The 14,154-nt window shown below is 46.8% G+C and overlaps 1 pseudogene; it reads left to right on the top strand.

The window, feature by feature from the left end:
- Window positions 1-12,091, top strand: part of LOC110311990 — a 42,800-nt pseudogene extending 30,709 nt beyond the window's left edge.
- Window positions 12,092-14,154: the final 2,063 nt, after the last annotated feature.

Below are 14,154 nucleotides of genomic sequence, written 5' to 3'. Positions count from 1 at the left end.
AGCAGTCCCAAAATCCTGCGGCGGGGGTCGTGGGTAGCTGGCGGGTGTCAGGCAACCCTGCGCTCCCGCTACCCTGGCGCTGATCCAGCCGGATGACCAAGCGAATATTTTAAAACATTTATAAGTAGAGCCAAAGACAGTGGTTGGGAAGTTTAGTGACAACAGAAACAAGCAGAGCTCGGTCCCAAGCTTGGGGTCAGTTTAAGATGGGATGTTTATTGAGAATCACGGCAGGGTAAGAACCCGAGGGACCCTGGCTGATCCCCTGCTCCTTCAGGTCCCCAAGGTCATGCAAACCAGAACAAAGCTGAGAGTCCAGGTCAAGGTACCCACTCTACGGGACTCCCCAGGCAATGTTCATATCCTGTTTCCCAAGATGACTAGAAGAAATCTGAGCATCAGAACTCAGCTGTGTCTGTCACTTTCACCGATAGCCATGGGTAGTGACTAAACCCAAGGAAAACTGTCAAAGCCATTGGTGCGCATTTGATGCTCCTTGTTTGTTAATGTGTGACACTCAAAGATTATATTTTCCAAATACTTTTGCTAGGTTGCATGACTAAATTCTAACCAATCAGATCTAAAGAGATAGGTGGCAGGAAAGAGTTAGGAACCCTTTTAAGAGGTCTTTTTCAAGAGAGAGCTTCAATTAGAAATGACCCCTGTTGCCATTTACAACTTCATCCTTTCCCACAACCAGAACAGAAGGTCCTGATTTTGCCCACTCTCCTAAGCTGAAGGCATGAAACCAATCTGACTCTTGCCTCCCGGGAAAGGGAAGATTATTTAACTAAGATGGATCAATGTCCTGTAAGAGTCAGGAAGCTAAGAGCAGAGGTGATGAAGGCAGAGGTAGAGTTTCCCCAGCAGGCAGCAGCATGGACAAAGTGCTACACCTAGCTACACAGCTCTGTCATCCTGAGAGCCTGCCAGTGGGAGCAGGGGAAAAGGAGGAAAAGGAGGCCTCAGAACAAATGAGAGCCAGGTCATGAAGGGACTCGTGTGTTCATTCCTGGAGTTTCCTATCAACGGTAACTGCTGACTGGTCTGAAAACATTGGCCCACTTGAGTCTTACAGGACATTGATCCAGCTTACTGAGCAGTAAGGAGGAAGTGTAAGCTCTCATCTGTCCTTTGTCCTCTGCAGTGAATGGACAAGGATTTGTTTTACTCTAAACACCCTGTTAGTAAGTTTTTCATGCTCCATCATGGAGGATCATATCAGCTGTTGGAATTGAGGATTAGATTTCTTTGTTTTTTTAAGGCATACTAACAGCAAATGTAGTCCCTAAGCTAGGCACACAGATGAGGCTCAAAAGATGGAGCCCACTCAATTCCAAAGTCAGTTCTAGACATGTACTTCACCGCTAACATCTGTTTAATCAAAATACCTGAGCAGCCAATGAGAAACAGGGCCAAAGAGACGACATCCAGACTCCCCATCACCACCACCACCACCACCCTGCCATGTGTTGTGGGTCAGCCGACACTACTACAATAATCAAATGTGTAATAGAGAAGTAGAAGAAATAGAAAAACAGAGTGGTCCATGCCCTATGAAGAGAGGCAGAACTGGAGACGTGATGGTGGTGACAGGTGAGAAAGAAAGCTCAGGTCAACATGCTGTCATTGACCAGTGGGGACAGGGGAGTAGTGTCTGGAATTTATGCATATGTCGACTCTGCCTCCCAAACATGCTGTCTGGCAGCTGATTACCCTATCCTGACTCTGGGCAACCACAGAGGCTCAGGATGAAGGAAGGTTCACTTCCTAGATTGGACTTCCTAGAAGGACCACTGCGGTCTAGGATACACCAGAGGCTATGTTGGTGTCTGTGGTGCATGCTGTTGCCCAGACTGCTATGAAGCCTGAGATCCTTGTGGATGTAAGCTGTGAGCACTGATGACTTGGTGATATCCTCAGGCTTTGCTGCCTTGGGGGCCATGTTGATATGAGTAGCAGGTGTACCCACCTGAGGCCGTGATGAGGCTCAAGGTCCGAGCAGCCTCTGAGGACTATGAGCTGGTTGGTGGTCCAGACACAGCCAGAGGCTGTGTTGGTGTCTGTGGCCCCATCTAAAGCCTTGCAGATTACTGTGGTCTGGGGCTGCTGCCTGAAGCAATGTTGATGACCAAGGGCCTTGCCAAACTGGCTTTACCCCTCGCCAGTCACCTCATGGCAGTACAGTGGCCCAGTAGTCTCCAGTTCAGCTACAACCCAGGTCCAGATCCAGGGCTTTGAGTTGGCCCACCCAACATCTACCCCATCTGTGAGCTGTTAGAGTGAGTGAAAGGCCAGTCCTATGGAACCATAGTGGCAGGACCTCTATATCTCTGGACAACAGCAGGATACTCCTCTCTGCAAGGGTCCTATATGGATGATGTAGAGGAATACAGAGGCCTTGAACTAGTCCAACAACTCATTGCAATGAACATTTGCAAATAAAGCTATTTGGGCAAAGGGTTATGTTGCTGACACGTTGCTGCTGCCAATGCCATTACAACAAACCACTATGAGATGGAGGTGCGAGTGGTGGGTGTAAGGTAGAACTGAAGAACAACAGCTGTGGCAGGTGGAAGAGCTGGCTGTGGTTGACAGAGGTTGCTGCCCAGAGGGTTGGCAAGGTTTTGTCGTTGTTGATAACTCTTATTTTTGTTTTCTTTTGTGGGGGGAGGTTACAAGAGTAGGGCAGACATGGAAGGACTGGGAAATGGGTAGGATTGGGATGCATGATGTGAAATTCCCAAAGAATCAGTAGAAAAGATTATATTGGAAAAAAAGAAAGAAAGAAACAAGGAGAAAGTTACCGGGTCAGTTGCAGACTGAGGAGCAACCATTCAAGAGCCAAGGACAGAACCCTAATCTCCAGGCATAACAAGAAGTGAAGATCTATCTCCCTTCTGCAGTGGTGATAGCATGTCAGCCTCTAGGCTAGTCCATATTACTCTCTTGTTAATGTTTTTAGCATATATTCATTATCCCGCCTCTATTTCCTAGTCCCTTTTTATGACCCACTGTGTTTTATGACCCCCTAAACAGTTCAGGCAGTCACCACTGTCACTGGCTACCCACCAGGATTGAGGGTAAGAGCCTATTGCTGAAGGTACCGCTTCCTCTGATTACAGGTTAGGGGATTCTCTTGTAGCATCTTAAATAGGCCCAAGATGCTCCTCTTCCCAAATGACCGCAGCACCATAAATAAGGAATGCCCAACTGTGGGGCAGCACAGGTCCCTTAAAGGCCAACTTAGTCCTCCTGAAACCTCAGCATGTTGGGTATTATTATCCTAATTTAACAAATGAGGGAACCAAGGCCTGATGAGGTTAGGAGCTGAGCCAAGCTCACACAGCAGTGAGCAAGCAATTGGAGTTAGGCAGCTTCTTCTACTGAGCCATGCCATCTCCCCAGGTCACATTTCAAAGGAGTATAGATACAGACTCAAATGTGGGAGCTCCTCCAACATCTGTCCTCTGTGGATTCTGTCTGTCTCTTAGGTTAAGCTCCCATCTCAAGGCTCATTCCATGGCTTCCACCCTTTACACCACAGGCTTCTTTTTTTTTTTTTTTTTTAATTTAAGTCAGTATTTTAATTTACATAATTTTTACTGTGAGAGAAGCCTGCAGCAAGCATAGTCCAGGGATCTCAAACACAAAGAGAATAAAAAGAAATAGAAAGATCAATAATGTGATTGATGTTCATTTTTTAAAAAGCCAAATCTCAATCCTCCTTCCTGCTACAGCTTTTAACTTAATTAACCCAGCAAGTGCTCTGCAGAGGGCAGAGCGCTGGTCTCATCTGCATGGCTCTAAGGGTCTGTTCGTTGTAGTCAGCCTCTGCACCATCTGATGTGAGTGGATGGCCTGTGATGTTTCTCCCAGTGCAAATGCTAAGACATACCCCCAGAAAGAACAGAAGGCTGCAGCCCCTAATTCAGCTCAGTGGGAATCACAGGTATGGGTAACAAATCAAACCATATTAGGTCCAAAAAGCAGATATGGCTCAAAACCAATAGCTCCTTTATCTCACAGGTAGCTAAGGACTTGCCTCTGGGCCTCTTTTGCTCCTCTAAGCCCTGATTCTTTGATGTGGCATAAAGATTGCTTTCCTAAGATGGCAGTGCCACTAAGATCCTGATCTGGATTCTTCTTGTGTCCCAGGACTTTGGAACTGCTGTTGACATGGTTCAGATGGCACACATAGTTCAGAAGACAGATGGAGCTTGCTACAGCACAAGTACATGCTCCACACATAAGTGCGGACAACATCCAACAAGATCACTGACTCATCACACTCTCTGCAGGCTTTATAAGTGTTCTAAAATCTCTAGAATGGAGCTTTTCCTGTTCCAGGTGATTGACAAACCTATTTGGATTGTCTCTTACAGGAGGGGATCATGGTGTGTCTTTGTTATCAGAAAGTGTCCTGTTAGCTGACCTGATGGCACACATCTGTAACCCCAGCACTCAGGAAATGGAAGCAGGACCTGTTTAAGGCCATCCTGGGCAACATTGGGCCTTTCTCAAAAAAGAAAGGAAAGGAAGGCAGGCAGGTAAACAGGCAGATAAGCCATCTTGAAAGCTTAGGTTCCTGGGATCACGTTTGGGTAGCTATCTGTTCATGGCCTCCCAAGCAGCCTAGGATATCAAGTCTCCTTTTGGGGCCAGAGATATGACTCAGACCCCATTCTTCCACCAGAAATTAGAATCCTGATGTGGAGCCCTTTGGTTTATGTGCTATTGGCCAAGAGAGGTCCAGCACCAATATCCCCTAATCCTGCTACAGTGGGGCATCTTTGAAAGCAGGTAGGAGCTATGGAAAGACAGGGTCCTTGGGCCAGAGAGCTCTCCCCTGTCCAGCGTTGTGACTTGGGAAACCCACTGAGCTTGTGCACACTTTCTGAAGCCTCATCTGTGAAACACCCAAGAATAGTCAGCTTTCAGCTGAGCGAGGTGGTGTTTTAAGCACAGTGCTCTCTGCACCTGATACAGAGTAATCTGCCCTGTTAACAGGGATCGTATCAACTGCCTTCCATGCAGTCCTCCCCCCTTTTTCCTTTATTTCTAAGCTAGCTCAGCTTAGAAGACATGTTACACATAAGCTGTGTAAAGGGGTTCCATAATCTGTCCAGGGCTGTACCCCTGGGTCTTGGCATCATTCTACATGGATGAGGGGCAACAATCTGGGCAGGCGTTTGAGAAAAGAGTGACAATGTAGAAACCAGAGTTTTAAAACATTTCCTGGTGTTACCTTCCTCTGGTAAGGTTTAATAATAGGGCTTTCATCACTGAGATGAAGCACTTGGGGAAAGGATTTGTTGGGACTCAGTTTAGAGGGCTCAGCCTGACGTCATCTGGATCCATCGCTATGGGTCTGACCTAAGGCAGAATGCCACAGTGGAAAGGTGGGGCTGAGCAGTCTGCTCACCTCATGGAGACCAGGACACAGAGAGAGAGAGAGCACCTGTGATGACAGAGGGCTTCCTCTTTTATCTACATTGATGCCATCTAGGCCTCAGCCTGTAGAACAATGCTGTCCATATTTAGAGAACCCTCACAGACACACAGAAAGGCATTGCCTAGGTGCCTCTCAATGCAATCAAGCTGACAATCAATGTTAACTGCTACAGAGAAGCTTCACTCAATAAAATATTTGCCTTCCTTACATAAAGACAAGAATGTTAGAGCTCATGGGGAATCCAATGGTCCCAGCACTGGAGATATGCAGATCCTTGGGGTTCACTAGCCAGCCTAACAGACAAGTTCCAGGTCGGTGGGAGACCCTGTCTCAAAACAACAACAAGATGGACAATGCCCAGGAATGACAGCCTAGGTTGCCTACATGCACACTTGCATAACCACACATACGCACACGCATACTCACGCACACGCGCATACACACACACTTGTGTACACATATGCAGATAACCAGGTATATGTTCTGCTTAAGTTAACCTTAACCAATCTAAACTGAGTCAAACTAAAATTAGTTGAGTTGAAGTGAGTTGAGCAGAACCAAGTTGGGGCAGGTGTCTCTCAGAACTGAAGTGCTTGGAAAAGTGTGGACTTGTGCCCAATGGATTGGAGATGGGAAAAGGCACAAAGTTAAGGCCTCATAACCTGATGCATCAGTCAAAAACAAGAATCTGAAAAAAAATCTTTTTAAAAAAGCAAGAATTTGGGAATTAGACATGTTGTTTTGTAAGACTCTGGGGAGCCTTAGCTTACCAGGGACCCCCGCTTCCCCCGAGTGAACCACGTGAAGCCAGGATCGATGCAAAAAGCAAGAGGAATTTGTTCCAGTGCACTGGGGTCATCCCAGACCTGAAGGAGAGGCAGTGAACACCAGCACCAGTTCAGTGAGTGTTTATATGGTTTCCAGGGGCAGAGCAGACCATCAGCAACTAGGCACAATATGATTGGCGGAACAGTGCACCCTTTAAACTGATTGGTCTTTAGGGAATGAGGTGACAAGGACTTCCTTTGTCTGAAAGTGAGCAATGGTCAGTCCTGGGGAATGTGTCCCCACCTGCAGGCTGGTTCCCACCCTGTGGCTGAGAAATGCTAATTAGCCTCTCCCTTCATGACCTTCCCAAAGTTCCTGAGCTGATTTTTTTCAGTTTCTCCCCCTTCACTTTGCAACAACTGTGTGACTTGGGCAAGTTATTTAACCTCTAAGGATCTCGGTGGCCTGGTCTGCAAATGAAGGGTGATAGTCACAGCAACTGTCATGAAATCACCGGAATTGATATTTGAAAGTGTCAGGAATGGTGCCAGCACCACTCCTCTCTGTTACTATCCATCAACAGGTGACAAAGGAGAAAGAGGGACTTGCCACCGTGACACTGAGGGCTGCCAACACATGCCTGGATCCTGCTTGTGCTGTCCCAGCTGGCTTTCGATGATTCTTGAATTTCTGTTCAGGCTGCTGGTGCTTTTGCTTTTACGTCCCAGTGTCTGGAAGGAACAGATGCACAAGCTCATGAATAAGAGGACAAATGCTTTGTTGTCACACAGCAGACTGAGCCATTACACATACATGTGCCTTACACATGCATAGTGTGCATCCAATACATTCTGTTTTCATATCTTGGTTTGATGCTGTCATTACACTGGTGTACAGAGGAGCAGCCCAAAGTGCACTTCATTTCCTAAATGACTGAGCACAGATCCAGCCTTGCAGAGCCTCTGTCCTCCACTGACTGACCTCCTTGAAATACATACACAGTCTCACTTAACAGATTAGGCTGAGACCAAAAATATACATTGCTTTAAGGCACGTTGAGCCAGTCTCCATATCTGTGGTTCTCTTCCTTGCATGGCACACTCCACAAACTGGCCTGATGCTCCCTAGTCGGCTCCCAGAGGCCTCTGGGACAATACATAGGCTCTGCTCACAATCTTCTGATGGTTATACAGGGTCCAGCCTTGAGCAGTGATCTCTCTACACTAGGGAGAAAAAGCTCACCTCACTGACAGCTTTTGAACACCCAAGTGTACCCAAATGTGTGTAGGTATATGTGTATGAAGGTACATGTAGAGATGTGTGTGCACATATGTAGAGATCAAAGGACACCTTCAGCTGTCATTCATTATTCATTGTCCAGCTTGATTTTTGCGACAGTGTTTCTCATTGGTCTGGAACTTGCCAGTTTCGCACAGCCAAACATCTGCCCATCTTAGCCCTCTGAGCACTTCTCAGAACTAGGATTGCAAGCACGTACCACCCCAACCCAGCTGTTTGGGGGGTTTTTTGGGGGAGGGGGTTGGTTTTTGGTTGTTAGGGTTTTATTTTTGTTTTGTGTTTGCTTTTTTTCTTTAATGTGGATTCTGAGTATCAAACTCAGGTCCTCGTGCTTGCTAGGCAAGCACTTTGCAGACTAGACTATCTTCCCAGCCCCGATAGTTTATGAGTTATGACTTGCTGCAGTGTGCTGCAGATCTACCAGAAGCCGAGCATCCTTAGCATGGGTAAGCTGTAGCCCCTGTCTCTCACAGCAGCTGCCTGTCATCCTGCGTCTCCATCCTTTACCTTGCTGCTGAGGGCCTTTTCTTGTCGCTGCTAGAGAGATTGACAGGAACCCAGAATGTGTTCACCTGACAACATGAAAGCCAGTCAGAACTAGAGACACCCTGAGTGTTACCCAAGCACTAAGGTCTTCAAGTGTTGGCCCTAGACCAGTGGTTCTCAGTTTTCCTAGTGCTACAGGGCTTTAATATAGTCCTCATGTCATGGTGATCTCCAACCATAAAGTTATTTTTGTTGCTACTTCATAACTGTAATTTTGCTACTGTTATGAATGGTGTTGTAAATATTTTGAGGGATAGAGGATTGTCAAAGGGGTCTCAACTCCTGGGTCTGACCTAGTCTATGCAGACACACATTGGAGTATGTTAGCATAGTCTAGTTGTGAGTGTTAATATTCTACTGGATGGATTTCCCAGCTAACACAATAAGTAGGGCATTTTTCAGTGATCTTACTTCTTAACCTTTGTGATTAGAACGTGTAATGTGGCCCCACAGGCTCAGGTGTCTGAACTTTGGGTACCCAGCTGGTGAAGTGACTGTAGGAGGTAGGGGAGCCTTTAAGAGGTGGGTCCTAATGGGAAGAAGTGTATCTGAGGAGTGGGCCAGGAAGTGTTGTAGCAGTGTTGTAGCCCAGCCCTATTTTCTTCCCAATCCCTCTCTGCTTCCTACATTCCAGAATCATGAACGAGCTGCTCCATGCAAAGTTCTGTGCCTACCTCAGGGCACTGTGAGCAACAGGCTGCTCTGATGTATAGCAGTGTCTACTGATGCTCCCCAAATCTAGAAGGGCACTGGAGTCACAGCATCTTGCCCATGAGCAAAGTGGAGCTTCTGAGGCAAGAACTGAGAAGCAGCTCTATCTGTCCTGGTGCTTAGACAAGCATTGCCAATCCCAGCAGAGGGGGAACCTGCTGGCATCTGGCAAGAGTGTGAGTAAGATCATAAACTCCAGGAGGGAAGTGACATGGACTCAATGCGGCTGACTTGGGAAAAATCACCTCCACATCCATAAAGAACAGGCCACCTCACAGAAGGCATGCTAGTGGCCAGTTAACAGGAGTATCTTCCATATTACATACGTTGTTTTATGTGTGTGTGTGTGTGTGTGTGTGTGTGTGTGTGTGTGTGTGTGTGTGTGTTTATCCTGGTGCACATGTGGGAGCCAGTGGTCAACCTCAGCCGCTGTCCCTCACGTACTGCCCACCTTACTTTGGGAACAGGGTCTTGCCTGGAGCTCACTGACTTTTCTAAACTGGCTGTCCAAAGATCCTCTTGTCCCCCACCTCCTCAGCTGTGGAGTTGCAAGCTGGAGGTGTGACCTTGCATACCCTGATCAGTTCAGCCAAGGAGAAAGCCCTCATGATAACAGAACAGTTGAGTGACTTGCCTACAGACTCACAGAGCAGTAGCAGGGACAGCCACTATTTGTTTGCACAGAGTCCTGCAGAGTCTGTTTCATTGAAGAGCTTGTTCCTCAGCTTGATTGTGTCCCAGCTCTTGTTTGAGTCTTCCAAGTGGAACAAAGATAAACTGTGAGCCGTGGTAGCCCCTGTGATCTATGAAGGAAAAGTCAAGAGGTGACATTTAACAGTTCGTGGTGACCAACACTCCCTATAAGACAGGCAGAAAACTTGGTAATTAAACACTCAGCCTCCATATTTAGGGATGCAATTGCATATGCTTGCATGTGTCACAGCAACAGAGAAGAGCAGCGTCAGCATTTCTCAGGCAGCATGTAGCACAAACAAGGCCAGCCTGCCCTTCCCCAAGGACTGCTGGCGGCTGTTTATCCAAGGAGTCAGAATACATTGCTACTTTTCCTATTTGCCAAAACAACTACAACAACAACAACAAAAACCCCCAGAGCTAATTTTCAGTGGATCAAGGAGTCTGGGGAGTGATCTTGAGTTTTCCTACTGCTTGGGTCAGACCTCAGATGTCCAGGATTTACAGTACTGACTTGGCTGTGCATTCCTGAGATGGTAAATGCCCATTTTCAGCTTTACAGGACCTAGAATCACCTAGGAGATAATGCTCAAGACACAACTGTGATGGACTTTCTGAGATTAAATTATTTAGCGTGGACAGACCCATACTGACTGAAGCATCATCCCATAGCCTGGGATCCAGGACTGAATGGAAAGAAGAGAGTAAGCCAAGCACTAGCATCCATCTCTCTCTGCTTCCTGGATGCAGATGCAAGGTGACCAGCTGCCTCAGGCTCCTGTCACCATGATTCATGGTGAATCCATGATGGGCTGCACCCTCCATGATGGGCTGCACCCTCAAACCATGAGCCAAAATAAACTCTTCCTCCCAGGTTACCATTACCAGCTATTTTGTCACAGCAGTACCAACTAATACTGTCCATTAGCCCCTCTGCAGCTTCAGAAGGGAAGGAGACATACCAGCCTTGGACCAGAATTTCATCTCCATGCAGGTCATGTTCCATCCTCCTCCTACTGTTCCCTCTTTGGGTCCGGGAAACTGAAGTCAGGCAGAGCGAATAAGCAGTTTTTCCCCAGGGTCATCATTAACAGGTTAGGATGCCTGCCAGGCTCATTGCCTCTAAAGCCCAACTTGTCATCAACACAATGCCAACTGTTGGTGCAGTGAGTTTCTCTGTGTGTTCAGCAAGCATGAGCATCCATTGGCAATTTGCCCAGCCATAAGGTGTATTCATGAAAGTGCCCACCAGGTGCCAGACTCTAGAGGGCGCTCTTTAGACCACATCCCACACCTAGACATTATCATTCCCCATCACCCATGTTGGCAGTGATTGCATCATGATTTCTGTGCCTGGTCAAGGATCTTTCGGAAGACACCCTCAGAAAGCCACTATCAAACAGGATGTGCTATACACAGCCGCTTACAAGAGCTGACAGTGCAGATTGCTTCCCAAGTCTATGTCTTGTGTTATGACATTGGTAGCTCTGCAGTGACCATGTTGGGAGCATTTATGCCTCGGAGCTGGACCAAGGTCACACACCAGAACCTTTGCTGCAGAAAGCTCCTTCAACAGCACATTGCTGCCCAACTGTCTCACCTGGCTTTTTACAACCTCAGGGATCAGCTTTAGCAGCCCTCATTTTACAATGTGGAACAGGTCTAGCCAAGGTCAGGCAGTAGCCAGAACAGAGCTAGGATATCAGCTCCATCCTGCACCCTGTGAAGAGCAACAGAGATTGGAAGACAAACTCACAAAGCTCTCTGCATCTACAGGAGATTATCATTCCTGTCACTGCTCTGACTGCCTGGGAGACAGAGCCAATGAACCTGAACTGCTGCGGTCCTGCTGGCTCCAGGGCAAGCAATTTCAGAGCTACCCGGGGTGGAATCCCCAAGCCTAGCTCACTTCTCATCAGCCCAGAGCCCTTATAATGCAAGCCGCTAGCAGTTCCCTCATGACATACCATCTTAGACTGCCCTGGAGACTGGCAGCTTTCTTTTATAACACCAGAATCTACTCATGAGGAGCTTGAACATGTTTTTATAAAGTTGTAACTTATTTTTCTCCTAACACAATTTTAATTAATTCTTTGAAATTCCATGCCATTTATTTTGATCATATTTATCACACACACACACACACACACACACACACACCAGATCTATCCCTGTTCCCTATGCAGCCAACTTTGTGCCACCCAAACAATTGGTCTGGTGAGTGGTTATCCAAGGAGTGTGGTTAGCCTACCAGGGGCCACATCCCTAAAACTGACTCTCCTTCTCCAGAAAATGTGACCTGCCTACTTCCACTTTGCTCAACCAGGATGACATTTAACTGGCCTCTAAATAACTATCTCACAGGTAAGACGCTACCTCCTCACCAAGAAGCGTCTGTTCACACCAGAAGAAAAGTCACTACAGAAAGCCACTGCTAACCACAATGCAGAGAACTGGCTGTGTGCGCCCAACCCAAAGGGATACATCTGCCTTACAGCTAAGGCTCAGAGGGCATTGGGGAAGAAAAGAGATGTTAAGAGTGAGAAGATCAAAATGTCTGCTATAAAATTGCATCTTCTAGAAATGACAGGGAAGCAACACAACAATACAGCTGCCTAGACAAGGCCTGAGCAACAGCGTTACTTGGCAGGCCAACATGGATGCAGGAAGAGCTAAAGGAAACTAAAATCTGCTGAGAGAGGTGGAGAGAGAAGATGAGAATTAGTCTTCCCTAGAAATGAGCACTCTAAATCATTATCCAAGCCAAGTGCTCAGCCCTAAAAAGTTATACATACAAGCAACACTAAACAGACGCAGCAGGTTGCAGTTATATATTTGTGTGCATATAAGAGTGTGTACATGTAATAATGATAATTAAAGAGTAAAAGGCCATAAATTTGGAAGTAAGCAGAGGCTCATGGGAAAAGAAGTTATATTTTAATTAAATAAAAACTAATAAAATTTTCAAGAATTTAAAAATTACAGAACTCAATAACTCAGTGGTGCACTTTGAGGCCTTGAGAAAACAAAAACAAACAATATCTCCCCCAAAAAGTAGATGGGAAGAGATGTGAAAATTAAGATCTTAATTGTGTTGCTCAAAATATAGCAGCCAAGCACAAAATGTGACTAGCAAGGATCAATCCATATCTTCATTGTGTCCACAAATGTTTATGAACATTGTTAGATGCTTTTCACATTGTCACTGAGACAAGGTTTTTTACCAAAATGGCTTAAGGAAGGAGTTGTTTGGGCTCACAGTTTCCGAGGGCTCTGTCCACAGTCACTCGATCCTATACCCTCAGGCAGAATATCACCCTGACAGGAATGTGTAGTGGAAGATGCCATCCACCTCCTCACAGGCAGGAAGCACACAGTGTGTCCCTTGAGATCCACTTCTCAGCACTTGTGGCAGGGTGGTGCTGGGGAAAAGGTCCCAGAAAACCTAAAGATTAGAGTAATTGCTAGCACCGTCCTTGTAGCCCTCCTTAAACCCTCACTTAGGACACTTTGAGGGAAATGCTGTTATAGCCTGTTGTTCAGTAGGGAAGCTGCTGCTTAGAGAAGGTGGCCTGCACGAGATAGCAGAACAATCAGGAGACAGAGGGGACGTGCATTCTGGATGGCTAGATTGGGGGTCTCACTCTTAATTGCTTGGCTGAGAAGCATCTCTGTGAACTGGGTTTAAGGGGTGGGTAGGAGTTCATCCAAATGGGAAGAAAGTATGAGAACTTCTCAGCACCAAAGCAGAGGATGGTGTGGCTATGTGGGTATTGTCCTAGAAGTCTGCTTGAAGAAGGAAATGTGAGGCTGGAGAAGGGGTGCGAGGTAAGAGCACACATGCAAGCATGAGGAGGGTCCAAAGTACCCATGAGAAAAACCAGCTATCAGGCCCATTCAACTCTTACCCCAGGACTGTGGAAGGCAAAGACAGGAGGCTGGCTGGGGCTTGCTGGCTGCCAGCTTTGCTCTAGGTTCAGTGAGAGAGCTTTTCTCTAGGGAATAACGTGCAATGGCACCAACACTCAACTCTGCACACACACGCTTGCATGCATGCTCAATGTGCAGACTCTCATGCGTGTACACACACACACACACAGGAATATATGTGCTAAATGTCCAGCTAGGCCCTGGCCCATTTGCCATTTTGCAGGAGCGAGAGTATTCACTAAGGCTAGGGAGCATGTCAAAAGGCAAGGTATGGAGACCACCAGCACTCCATTGGCAATCTGCAATCCTTCCCTAGGCCAGCAGGTTTCAGGACTGAATCACCAGGGTAAGGAGCAGGGCAAAAGAGAGCAGAGCCTCAAAGTAGCTCACCCTCCGCAGGGTGACTGGTAAATATCAAGGTGATGTTTAAAGCCATGCGAATGTTGCATCTTCCTCTGTAACTCTTTGGCCTTTGCTGCTACAATATAGACCTGCTGAGCCTTGAGCTTTAGGCCATCAACACCAAGCAAAAGTGATAACAGGTAGGTCCTGCTTCTACAGACGTGGGCTTGAGAAGCACAATATGTCCTGGAGAAGCATTTGATGCAGAAAGATGTTCTGGGCAGGGCTTAGATGCTCCTTCTGGTGGCCACACTACAAATGTAATCTTTGTCATTTTGCTGAACAAAGCTGGGAGAAGTCAGTGAGTCTTTATCAAGTTGCATAGCCTTAGAGCATCTTGCACTCCAACC

The sequence above is a fragment of the Mus caroli genome, chromosome 16 (genome assembly GCF_900094665.2).
Source record: "Mus caroli chromosome 16, CAROLI_EIJ_v1.1, whole genome shotgun sequence".
Lineage (NCBI taxonomy): Eukaryota > Metazoa > Chordata > Mammalia > Rodentia > Muridae > Mus > Mus caroli.
Note: the sequence above shows the minus strand (reverse complement) of the source record. Positions and strands in the feature narration are given on the sequence as shown.